The sequence below is a fragment of the Anas platyrhynchos genome, chromosome 1 (genome assembly GCF_047663525.1).
Source record: "Anas platyrhynchos isolate ZD024472 breed Pekin duck chromosome 1, IASCAAS_PekinDuck_T2T, whole genome shotgun sequence".
Classification (NCBI taxonomy): domain Eukaryota; kingdom Metazoa; phylum Chordata; class Aves; order Anseriformes; family Anatidae; genus Anas; species Anas platyrhynchos.
In genome coordinates, this window is record NC_092587.1 from 103,417,021 (window position 1) to 103,430,851 (window position 13,831).

The following is a 13,831-nucleotide window of genomic DNA, read 5'->3' on the forward strand; positions in this document are numbered from 1 at the left end:
TTACACTTTTTAAATAGACCAACTGGTAAACTCAGGCTAAAAATGTACAACTCTGCAACAGAAAATACACTCATTTCTTGTCATGTATAAAAACATATAATACTTTGGACTGACAAAAGCATTTCTATAACATTCAGAAAGAGTAACCAGACCATGAGGTAGACTGACAGCTGACTTAGATACTCACCAAAAAGGTATTTAGCTACACAATTAACCTAAAATGGTTGGGAAACTTTTAGATAGCCAAGTATAAAGGAAATTAATTCCACCCTAAAACACTTCTGTGTAATTCAGATTGTATCCACTTCATATGCCTGCCAAGAAGAGGGTTTCAAGAAAAAAACATTCTCCCTCTGTCAGTTTAGCATTAGTTGAAGGTCCCCAGCCAGAAAGACAGTTATATCAGAAAAATTGTGCCATCTTGTAAATATATGACAAATCATGATTTTACAGGGAAAAGCTAATGGATGCTACAATGGCATAGCAATAAGACTCTTAGTAAGTATTGCATGAAGCCATACATTAAAAGGTACAATGCTACCCATACATTAAAAGGAAAAAATCTATCATAGTAATAATGTATAATTATACCTTCACATTTATATCACCTCAGATTGGATACCAAGGAAGGACTAAATACCTTCACTTTACAGTTGGCATACCACAGAGCAAAATATCACTCTCAAAGTTGCATAGTGGAACACATAATGAGTTCAGGTGGCCTAAACCATTTTGGCTTCAATATATCATTCTGAATCATCACAAACAAAATATATGAGATTTTGTGCAGAAGAAAAGTGTTTTATGGATCTCTGTCTGCATGATGCATAAAAGAGCATTATTACAGACTTCTGCAATCTAGAATACCTGTTTGCCATTCTTCAGAGTCTGGGGAAAGGAAACAGTTTTAAAAAATGACAGATGAGAAGAAACATTTCCCCAAAACACTCAAGATATTGCAATAGTAAAATTGTATTCAACAGTGCCTGATTTGACCCAGTGTTTGCCCACAAATGTAACAGAGCTCATCAGTGATCCCATTCTTTCATCCCATTTTAGGATACCCAGATATAGCTTATAGATAAGCAGATATATATGCTTGCTTTATTTCCAAACATGTTGTTTAGAGATTTATATATACTGTATTTACTGAAATCTTAGTGGAGAAGAGGATGACACTTACATGTCTAGAACAATAGAGAAGTAAATAAGAAGGTTAATAGTCAGCTACATCCTAAGACAGTGTAATTACAAAATGAAATCTGTTTTGCAAAGTTCTTTGCAATTTTTTGGATCTAAGTGTTGCACCAGGGCAAGGGATATTGTTCTGATGTCTTAGCTGAGGGACACAATAAAGTGCACTCTCTGAGAGCTAAAGGCATATCAGATGCCATGTGCGCCACCAGCAACCTGGAGAAGGATGAATATGTAGTCAGGTCATGCTAGACAACTGAACGTGGGGTTATAGGCCTGGGAAAGGATTTGGGCAACTTTACAACCTGCAGGGAATGGCTTGAATGACTTACAAGCAGCAAGAAAACTCTAAGACTGAAATACATTTTAAGCATGTAATCTCCCATCATGTGGTATAATGCAGGAAGCTGCTTGAGCTTGGAGGTGACAGGGCTTATTCTCTTAGCCAGAGCTGGTGCGTTAGCAGGAGATTATTGCTGTGCATGTAACAGGAAAGGAAAAGGATTGCAGTGCATGTGACGTAGGAGAGAAAGGTTATGCAGCATGAGCTAGAGAAGGAGAAAGATCTACAGGCACAATGGAAGGAGAACGTGACAATCCCCGTGACTAATAATGACAGGGCTGGCATCTTCTGTAACAAGAAAGATCACTTGTTTAAGGTTGAAATCACAGCAACTGACTCTCAGAGGAAACAATCACTGAACATTCATTATGAAAAAAATAAATAAATAAATAAATAAATATTAAAAATAAATAAATAAACAGATTAGCACCTTTTAGAGTAAGATAAGCATTTCTGTGCAGCCCTGTACAGTTTACTTTAAAGTAACGGTTCATTTGGATATGTGAAAATTCCAATGTCCTCTTGATGTATTGCTGAAGTCCTCAAAAGCAAGCTGACTCCACCACTTTCACTAGCACTGAACCTTGCCATCATTTTTCAGAATCAATACCTAGAGATGTTTCCAAGGCATCACAATAAAATTTTGGCATTCTTACAAATGAGAAAGCATCCTCTTTAGATCTGCAGGTGTGTGCTGCCTTTTAGGTAGATATTAGCTTCTAAATCTTTCATACCTTTTAGAGGAATAAGAAAGAACTATGTTACTTACTATGCACTTCAGACAATCGTTGGTGATACAGAAGGTATTTAGTAAGGTTCAGTGCAGTATCAACAGTCCATCTATATTTTTCCAAATGATATAAAAAGTCATAAGGCTGCAGATCTCTCCAGTAAGACTATCACATCACACCATGCATCTAAGAACGAGCAGCTGCTAATTCTGGTTTTGTTGAATTCCGTGTCTAACACATCAGCTTTTGTGTGTCTTTTTTTTTTTTTTTGGAGGCTGGTAGGGAAAAGGTAGGGGGACAGGGTAGCAAGACAACAAACAGTTAAACAGGAAAAAGTACAGAAAAGACATCTAATGGTTCTAACAGAATTTTAGCTAGTGTCATTATCGGAGCCTCAATTTAACTGTGCTACTCTGATTTTCACAAAACTAGCTTCTTATCTATTAAAGATGAAGCTGAAAGCCTCATTTCTTTGGCCTAGTTACTTGCTAGAGCTTTCTCTAGAGATGCAGCATTCCCAGTTACTTTAAGAGCACCATTCCATCAGAGTTTCTTTAAACCTTAGATATTTCACTTCATATTACCTCTACCATCAAGTTGCTTTGTTTAGCAACTTTGAAATATTATGTAACTCCAATTTCTCTTGTCCCCTTGAACAGAAAATATTGCTATTAATTCTTTTGCAACTGTGAATATAAACTATATCACTTCTTCTATAGACTGTTTTCTAAAGTTGATAGAAAATGCAGCAAAGGCCTTTTCCAAATTTAAATTCAAGAATTTGTTCCAAATGTAGTTCTACTCTATTGGTCTTAAGGTAATATATCAACTAAGACAGATATATTTAAAGAAAACATCAGATGTACTGAAACTGACAAGATGCTGATACAGTCTTCTGAGCATTTTCAAATCTGTAGACTGAAATCACTACAGAATTTAGACATGCATTAAAAATGTAAGGCTGAATTCAATCGTAATGAGAAACTTGTTTGTTTGTTTTGTTTGGTTGGTTTTGTCATGGTATTTTAAAGAATCTAACTTCAGCTTTGTATCTCTTCTCACATATTGCTCAGAAGTTACGCAGGTAGGAAAAATGTACGTTCAGCCTAATTGTCAATAACACATGTTAAGATTTTTTGGAACAATGTGAGAAAGTTTATAACTATATCCTCTGTATTCACATTATGAAGCATTTTAATCTAACCAATTAAACTAGCGCTGATAAAATAAATTCTATTCTTGTTCGGGATATACATCTAAGGGCTGCTAAATGAAAAGTGACTGTCACACTGGGCAAAACTGCTAAAAAAACTTCAAGTTCTGCAGATAGTGAAAAAAAAAAAAAAGAAATCTTATCTTTCTCTGTAGTTTGAATTTAATTCAGATTCCTGTTCAGTTCTGAATAAAGTCAGTGGTCATTCTTCATTTAACTTCAGTAAGCTACAGATCAAGCTCAGGAATCGTTTTACTGCCATTTTTAATAATCATTTTATTGCCATTGTCTCTGCTGATGTAAGAGACCTGCAAATGAATAACCTTTGTTTCTAAAATTTCATACACTGATAGATCAACTATATGACTTCTAATTTAAAAAGTGAGAAGAGAGACCTTCTTAAAGTGTGAAAACAAACAGAAACTTTCAAACATTAACAATACAAGAGTTGTAAGCATTAAGGATCCTTGATTTTGCTTCTGTAGTGAAGCTTAATCAATAATTTATTAGTTGTCCAACACAACTGACAGTCAGTGCTTGGCAGTCAGCTCTAACTGTGTTTACTTTTACCATCTGTGCATACAATGTCAAAACAAGCCAGTCTAGGATGAACAGGTATTATTTCAGATAAAACACGTAAATTTCAGGTGACCAGAACATTATTATGTCTTCTCATTAGCTTTTCCTCTGTTCTGGCCAATGGCTTTCCTGGGTGCTTCACCTAAGAAACTGAGCCCCCATTCAAAAGTTTTGACAGAGATATCTGAATCCAAAGACTTTACCTGACACACAATGGTAACCTTACTTTTTGGGCTGAAGATTTTCAGGGTGTTCTTAAAAGGTTCAAGTGTCATCCTCACGGTGATCTTCTTTATAATCACAGACTCTGGGAAAAGACAAGCTTGCGAATGCTACAAACTCAGGAAGGATTGTGCATTGGCAATTTTGCTACACGGGAAGTTGCTGCAACATAATCTCAGTGTTTGTTACAGAGTTATGCTAGTGAATATCCAAAATTAGCAGCACTGATAGAGCTGTTTGACTGCTGAATATGCTTACTGTATACCATTCCACTTGTGGAAAATAGCAGAAAGTAAGCATCAGATCCTTGGCAGAGCACTGGATATCTTAATTCTAAATAAGACTTAACCGATGATGAAAACAAGCTTTATTCCCCAAAGCAAAGAGATGCTTCATCCTCCTTTACTGCTGACCTGGAAAGCATGCTGTAAAGGTAAACATGTCAATCACTTTGAACCTTGTTTCATCAAATTTGGCTGTAAAAAGCTGAATAGCTGCCTTGGGTCAGCTCATACAATGACCTCCATCTTCTGTATACTAGTAGAAAGACAACCATCTCTGGATGACAACAAAGCAACTGAGGATAGCCTAAGGTCTTCCAACAAATAGGTATGCAATCCTGCATTCATCAGTGAATGAAAACTTCCGGATAATGCCTCCTTGGGTTGGCCTCTCAGTCAGATGAGGTTAAGCTTCACTAGAGACCTTCAGTTCTCTAGTGAAGGTGCATTCCTTTGTCATGCTCTGAGAAGCATTACCAAGGACAGAAAAATAAATAGGCTAGGTTCAAGTACAGAACCTTGTTTGAGTCCACTGGGAACAAGAAACTACTCTAACATGGAGGATTATGGGCTTTTACATCATCTTGAAAAGAGCAGATGAGGTTACAGATTCTATCAGACTAGCCTGGCTTACTGAAGACTTGCAGACTGCTGAGTTTTGAACACAAAAATCAAATAGTTTAGTCCAATTAGCAGCACTTACTGGATTCTGATCTGAATGATGGATTCTGATCTGAAGAAATATGAAGATACTGATTGCTGAAGCTGAGAACATACTGGGAGAAGTAGTAACATATGTTTTCTCTCTTATACTCACCCATAAACATCCACTAATAGCCACTCCAAGCCAAAACACGGGACAAAGATGGATCATTTATCTTAGAAATCACTGAACTCTTCCTAAACTCTCTGCTTTTCCTAGGTTTGCCTGTCCAGAAGTAATTATTTCAGTGTTACCACAGACAGTCCAGAAACTGCCTGCTCATGAGGTACCACTATCAGAAGGATAAGCTCACATTGCAAACGATCTGAACCAATAATTTCCAGAGTATAAACTGGAGGAGGATGCAAGATTGTTCTCACATATTGAACAAACATATTTCTTTTTTATTTATTATTTCTTTTTTTTTCTTTTTTTCTATAGATATGCAATTAAGGCATCCTTAAAGTCTTCCACCACTCCTCCTTTTCTACATATGTGGGTGAAAGTGAAAGGACAACAGAAAATAGTTTCTTTCTTCCACGCTTAAGTATGCTAGCAGCTATCTCACCATCCATGGGGATGTATCTTCTTGTAGCACTGTTACATATAAGATTTTTATTTGATCACATCGATCATTGCATGAAGGAGAGGAGAGGTGGCTGACTACAGGGAAAAGGCCTTATTCAACTGCCGAGATCAACTTCTTTTTCACATGCAAAATGCTACTCCAAGATCTGTCAAAGTAGTTAAAGATGGAAATGGTAGTACCCCATACAGAGATCCTTGCACAAATATTTTTGATGTTGTATGTACCAGTAAAGGTGTACATGTCCCCAGCTTTGTCTTTCTACCAAATTTCTTCACAAATCTTTTATTTCCCAAATAAGTGTCTTTTTTTATAATGTTCCTGCTTCTTGAGTCCAGAAGGATCATTGTGAAGTTCAACATGTGATCTGTGCTAAACAGAGTCTGTTTGAACTCTCTTGAACTAACTCTTTATAATTTGAATCAGCCCATTCTGATGTCTGCTTTCAATATAGCCAGTTGCTGTTTTGGGTAAGACAAGTGAGATATCTTTAAGATGTGCTGCCAGTTTTTCAGTACTGCTGCCTTCACAGCTGTGCTGCTTGAGATGGAATAGAAGCAGTGTTTGATGTTAGGTATGAGGGCTGCTCCCAAGGGTGAGCTCTACCACACAGAATTGCAAATAACGGTTGAGGTTGGAAGGGATCTCTGGAGGTCATATTGTTCAACAATTATGCTCAAGCAGGGTCACCAATACAGGTTGCCCAGAACCATGACCAGAAAGCTTTTGAAGATCTTCAAGGAAGGAGACTCCACAACTCTCTGGGCGGCCTGTGCCAATGCTTAGTCACCCTTACAGGAAAGAAGTGCTTCCTGATGTTCAGAGGGTTCCCCATGTTCCAGCTGGTGCCTGTTGCCTGGCAGTGGTCACCACTGAAAAGAACCTGGCTTTGTCTTCTTTGAATCCTCCCTTCAGGTATTTACATACATTGAAAAGGTACACCCTGAGTCTCCTCTTCTCCAGGCTGAACAGTCCCAGCTCTCTCAGCCATTTGTTTTAGAGAGATGCTCCAATCTCTTCATCATCTTTGTGGTCCTCCACTGGACTTGCTCCAGGAGCTCCATGTCTCTCTTGTACTGGGTAGCCCAGAACTGGACACAGTGCTCCAGGTGTGGCCTCACCAGTGCTGAGCTGAGTAGGACGTTCATCTCCCTCAGCCTCCTGGCAACACTCAGCCTAATGCAGCCCAGGATACCACTAGCCCTCACCCTCCAGACTCCAACTGCTGGGGCAGCTGCAGGGCCTACTGGCAATCCCAAATGTCGTGATGAGTTGGAATGAGGTCAGGGCCTATCTCAGAGGTCCTGCCAGGACCAGAGACTGGGCTAGGGACAGGACTGGAAACAGGTAAAGTTGCCCAAAGGTAGAATGGGGCTCCTGGGTCCATGGGGAGAGGGTGTGGGGATGATTAAGACCTATTGCTGCCCATGGAGCTCCTTCAAGAAAGGCTGGAATAATGGGTTTCTATTCATTTTCATGAGTGTAACTACAGCTTTGGATTCCCATACATGAAATAAAATACACCATGCATGTTATGCATTTCCCAGTGTAGATAGCAGTGAGATCTGAAACAAAAGATTCTCAGTAAATTAGGGTCTACCAAAGTAAGTAGCCAGACAAGAAAAATATCAAAATTTTCACTCACCATAGCAAAAATTAGCTGTTATGGCTCCATTGCCTTTTCACTCTAATGTGCCATTTGGCATAGGTAGCCATGGGGAAAAGAAAAACCCTTAAAGAGAAAGGTTCACAATTTGTTGCCTCCCTTAGTCTGACTTAGTCTTCAGAGGAAAAAAAAAAAAAAAAGACACCACGCATCACAAGAAAATAGCAACAACAACCATAATATGCATTCTGTTGAACAGGAAAACTTAACCCATAGGGTTAGCAGCACATATCAGTTTATTGACACTGCACAGCAAATGGGAAATAAGCATTTGCCCCTACCACCTGTACAGTATGGCTCACTAACCCACTGCCTGGGAAGCATGAAGGGACTTCTAGTCTTTTGCTGCTGACCTTACTATAATGCTCTATTTTCCAGCTTTCACCTATAATCCTGACAAATGGGATCTTTCTGGATGCCTCTAGTAAGATCTATGGCTGATCAGCACCAGAGTAACCTGTAAACTCTAAAAACAAAATATATATATTAAAAAAATAAACAAATGAACTCACATTTTCCCTGGTATTCAGGATGCTTGCTGTTACCATTAGGCTCAGGTTCATTTGAGTTTTTTTCTATGATGTTGATCCTCATAGAGTCTTTCAAATAGCTGCAGTTCCCCTCCCCCCCTTTTTAAAAAGATATTATTTTTTATTTTCTACCATAATTATGATCCCAGCAACAACTGGCATGCAAATAGAAGAGGAATAGCAAATGGCAATGTTTGTGGAGATCTAGAAAAAGCACATTTTTGATTAAAGTATGAAACAGGACTTGCTATACTAGGAATGTGTGACTGCAAGTATCTAGGCTAAGACAGATATTTATCTCCTGAGAATTCAGTGTGAAACATATGGAAAGTGATATATCAGGCTAAATTTTGAAATACTTATACTGAAGATATCTACAGAATAATGTGTGACCCAACCAGCTGCTGTTTAATTTATGTAGTGCAGCAGATAATCAATGTTACCTGGCTACAAGAGGGAAATAAAATGCTAATAAAAGTGACAAGACCAAGGTATTACAAGAAAGAAACTTTCACACATTCCTCTATCAATGCAAATTCCTGCCTTTCTGCTTTATTGGAGATTGCACTACTGGTTATATCAAAATACACAGATTTGAACCAGTTCTACAAATTATTATCTTGCACAACATGAACTGAAATAAACAAAACCACAAACTGAAATAAGCAAAAACCTGATTCAACAACAGTTATAGTAACTTGCCCTCAAGAATAATGAGTTTCAAGAGACTATCATAACTTAATAACTACCTCAGTTATATGAAGATCTAACACTTTTAAGAAATATTGTATGAATACTTGCTAGAATTCCTCACTATTGGTTGAATCAATGGGCTGCAATTAAAAGTGTGGGCTCTGGAAAATATGTATAAAACATAATCTGATATATATATTTTACAGCAATTTGTTGCAAAAGTGATGTTTTTAAGAATCTCCAAGGAAAGCAATTTTCTGGCATGCACAACCTTCAAATATCATTTCTGTTTGCTTATGAAGATATTTTCATACTAAGCTTTCACGTTTGCTGTGGCTGATTGCATCCAATTCAGCTATTCCCATTGACTTCTAATGTCTCTGGAGAAAGCGATCAGTGACCTGATGTGTTCTACCTCTTCTGTTTATGTTTCTTTGAAGTCCAAAATAGTTTTTAGTGATGTGGGTACAAGGCAGAGTTTTGAGTTTTATTCTATAAGCTGTGCTTCTGTAAATAGAGGATGATTGCTTATTTTCCACTAATGAATCTTAAATAAAGCACCATTAATTTCTAATGAACTTCGGTAAAGATCAACGAAATAGAGCACTCTCCCTTTCTACCATTAAATTGTCAACAGTGGGTTAACTCTGAGGAAAAGGTTTGATGATCTCCATATATATATCTACTAACTGAGACTCTTAACAAAGATCATAGTCTTATACTTACTAAGTACTGAAAATCTGAACTACAGCAGACCAGCATAGCATTCAACCAGTGAATTCATATGACACATGCCAAGATGCTCTCTACATAAACTGAACTGATATGCTCTGAGGATACAATTACACTTATGATCCTAAAATAAATAACCTTGGAGAGAGTTTCTGTGAAGGAAAGACAGAAAAATGAGTAATCAACAGTTTCTCTGGGATAATTATCTCACTTTATCTTGCACCCCCCACCAAATACTCCTACAACCAGGTTTAGCATGCATTGGAAATTCATATACAAGTCTAAAATGTACTTCTTTTTTTTTTTTTTTAAATATATCATCTAAGTTCATCTTACCAGGTAACATGAAACATTAACACTATGATGTTCTGCAAAATCAGAGCACATTTATAGAACGTTGAAGCACAAGCCTCTTTCTCTGGTCCTAGGGTTTGAGATTTAACTGATCATGGTCAGTGTCAGGTTTGTATTTAGACATATGGAATTGGATAAATCATTTGTTTGGTCTCTAGTGTGTAAAGACATATTTTGAACCTACCATAGTGAAAAAAAAACCACATTGGTGCTAAAATAAAAGTTATTGTGTTTGACCAGGAGCTTCTTTTGCTGGAGACAGGGATGAAGAGGAGATGGCACTGTAGCATCCATTCTGTAGCAGGTGACAATCAATTATTTAAAAGAGGCCGGGCAATAATTCATATCCTCTGTGGAAAGATGACAATTTTGGATGAAAAGCAGCACAGGACTCATCTTCAAATTCACTGTTATAACTGTAACTCAAAGGCCTTACTTATCCACTTTCTGTCAGATGTAGCTGAAGCCTATGGCCTGAACAGCTCTTTCTTTCCTGCCACCCACCCCAGCAAGCAGTCGCCCCTATCTGGGTAGTGACAGAAGATGTGAGATATCTCACATCTCTCTCAACATTGGTGGTTTTGGAAGAGAACTTGGCATTTCCACATGCAAGAAAAACAGCAAACATGCTGAAGTCAGCCCAGGGGTGCATGCCTCATAACAGTAGTAGATATTTCCATTGGGGACTCTATAATCATGAATGAATTTACTTACCCAACACCCCAGACATATATACACAGAACTTGTATTATGCTACACTCCATTTACTGATTCAGAGAGAATTGTGATACAGGCAAAAGTTAATGGAAGGTACTGTTAAAAGCCAGTTTATGCTGCAGTACACATCAGAGTTTGGAAAGCTTCCATCTGTTTCCAGCAAATTTCTCCTTTAACATTCACACAGCAATATATATTTTTTTCTACCTCTGAATTGCCTCTCAGAAGTTTTCTGCTTGTTCTCTTTTTTCTATAGAGAAGTATACTTAAGATACTTAATCCAGTTTTGATCCTTGTCAAATTTAAATCTTATTTTCCAACTAGTGATAAATTTAAAAATACTATTTTTTTCCCTCACACTAAGACCACATAAGTTGCTCCTTCAGTATGGTTGTTCAGACCTGAAGTGTTTTTCAAAAACCTGTGAGGCAGTCTTTAGTAGGATTAAAGAACTGTAATAGGATAACTCCTCAGAAATCAATAAACAAACATCTAATAATGTAATGCACACCACTCAACTTTTCTATATCAGGTGAAACAGTTCTCAGTAATTGAATTTACCTCAGATCCTTTAGGAATGCTGATGATCCACACAGCTGCCTGGAATTAAAAATTGGAATATGATTCTAAGTAATTTTATTTAATACACAATAGAAATTTATCACTGAACGTCTTGTGTCAAAGGTTCTTCATCGTCTTATCTAAAAGGATTGTGATGAATTTTCGCTTGATTCAGCAGTCACCTATGTTTTTATTACTAAAGCCTCCCAAATACCTGGTGAAAACATCAGTGACGTGACAAAGTATCACTCAGTGAAAGTGGTGCTGCATACTAAGAGAAAACCAGGCTGGGTTATGTCCCCTGTGGAAAAATCTCAGGCCAATTCTCTTCTGAGATATCATTGCTTTCACCGTGTTATAACATGGGATTGAAAAGGAGAACCTTGCTTTTTAATTTAAGGCCCTACAGATGGATTGGAGGTGAAAATAAAGTTAAGCACTATATTTTGTGTTCTGATATTTCATGATTTTTTTTTTTTTTCCTAAAGAGTAAATACTTGCGGATAGGAAACAAAAGAATGAACCTGGTAGGACTGTACAATTAAACAGTGTCTTTGAAAGTAACCTGTGCTTTTGTTTCACAGAAAAGGCAATTTTACAAAGTCTCTCTTTTCACACAGCATCAGTTTTTGGATGGCTGCTGTATACATTACACTTTCAGAAAACTCTATTTTAGCTAAAAGATGTATTATTGTAATTACCCTGCTAGCTGAAAAGAGAGGTACTGGAGGTGTCAACCAGGTGATGCAAATCAGAACTGCACCAAAAGAAAGAACATACCAGTTTCTTAGCTAAGACTTTTATTCCAGTGAGTGTGTTTCATGACTATGTATACCTTTGGCATACACAGAGAGAGCCGTTTAAGGGAGTTGTTCTGTGAAATTTGAAATGATTTTTGCTCAAGGCATGAGGGATAACAAACAACTACCCTACCATAGCCAAAAAAGGAAGGTGTGGACGTGGCACAAGGAGCAGCAGCAAGCCTGTACGTGGGCTTCCTACTGAAGGCACATTCTCAAGTTCAGCTACTTCCATGGGATGCACGTGATCACTGTATTTTAACATGAGGGTTGAACAAAACTAACAAGGAACAAAAACAAATCTGATGTTTTTAGAAATGAAGTCATGGCCTACTTTTACTTCCTGACCTCAGGCAAATGATTGACATTGTAGCAGACTGTGACCTGTTTAGACTGGTTTAGTGTGTCAACTGCCACCTGGTTTTATGTCATTGAACATGTAACGAGGCTCACTAAATAAGGCAGACCTAACCTAGAAAACTGTATCAGTCTTCACTTATATTTTTAGGTTGATTTCTTCTCAAATAAATTTAAATACCAACCTGAGTCATTCACTGTGAAAGCCTGTACAAGCTTCCCTGTGCTATCAAGCGAGATTAACGATTCTAGCTAGCTACATGGTGTCATTTCATTTCATTCTTTGTTGTGGGGGGTTGTTTGTTTCTTTGTTGGTCGGTTGATGTTATTTAAGCAAGTCCCCTGTTTTGGGCTGAAAACCTGCAGCCAAACAGCATGCTAAAAGCAGAAGTTTCTGTGTTTTCAAGATGGGAGAAATACCAACTTTTCTGAAATGCAAAAAGGGTGAAGTCGCCTGCCCACCCCTGTAATTGGCCAATTTTCCCGCTCCTCCCCAGTAACAAATTAGCAGTTACTCTATTTTTATCAATAGCATTGGAACCATGTGAGAAAACAGTGATCCTGCAGCTTGCTTTTCTAATGGTGACCCGTATACTTGCATCCAATAGCAATGCCCCAGCCTGCTGCAATTCTGGGTGTCCCGCTGGGCTCTCAATCAAGGAGGCATTACTTATAAATATATTGGGGTGATATATTACCTAAATCTCCCAGTAGAAGCTGAATACTTGCTACCTTTTATTCCCCACCATTCTAACACCGAGAGAGTATCAACCTTGTCACGTGCAGAGAGGCTTTTGGTAGCCCTGGCTGTAGGTAGGCTCTGCTCTTGCTCAAAGCAACAAGTGTTGGGTAACACTGTGCTAGAAGAAAACATTGTGGCACTGCACAAACCCTAGACAGGAGCATAATGTTATGACTCAAAGGACAAAACAAAATTCCATGCTTGTTTTGCTCTCACATGGATGTATTCCTACCACTGTTTCTACTAAGTTCATATTAAAAGCAGGGTGTGTGCCAGCTGAAGTGTAACCCTTTTTCCCTGACTGAACACTTCTTAAATAAAGATAATGATTTAGTATCATTTTCTGTGTTATTGCAGCATTAGGTCTTGGATCAGACTTAATGGATGTTTAGTTGATTTCTGGATCTTCTGCAAAGCAATGGCTTTAGGCAGTGCCTATGTTTTAAAAAATATGCAGATACTTTCTGCAAGTTATTTAAATTGCAGTGCTGGGTTTAAACTCACTGACCTACTTTAACTTGTCTTTGAGTGGCTGAGTTTCAGACTTATCTTCATTTTATCTGAATGTTAAATATTGCTGGTTTTCAGAATTATTGTGCACAGTTCCACCTATAGTCAGTCAATCTCTTCTCTAGGTAGGTGGTTTCCTGTCTTCAATTTTCATTACTAATTGTAGTCTTTCCTCATGTACACAAAAAGCACCATGCCAGGCTACAATATCATCCATGCATGCTCTCATCCATAAGAGGCCTTCAGACATCTGGGGCTTTATGCACTTAAGTACTTCCACATCTAAATATACTATAACAAGCACATAAAAAATAATT

At 37.8% G+C, this 13,831-nt stretch overlaps 1 protein-coding gene across 3 annotated transcripts in view; it reads right to left on the reverse strand.

The window, feature by feature from the left end:
• NRIP1 (nuclear receptor interacting protein 1) overlaps positions 1–13,831 on the reverse strand; it is a 226,722-nt gene that overhangs the window by 51,073 nt on the left and 161,818 nt on the right. The window contains exons 4-5 of one of the 3 annotated variants that reach the window (XR_005269055.2): positions 11,106–11,144; positions 9,910–10,177 (exon numbers count right to left, since the gene is read on the reverse strand). The exons of the other annotated variants lie outside the window; for them this stretch is intronic. The gene's annotated coding sequence lies outside the window, so the exon portion shown is untranslated. Of the gene's footprint in view, positions 1–9,909; positions 10,178–11,105; positions 11,145–13,831 lie in introns of those variants that run through there. 3 annotated transcript variants of the gene reach the window in all.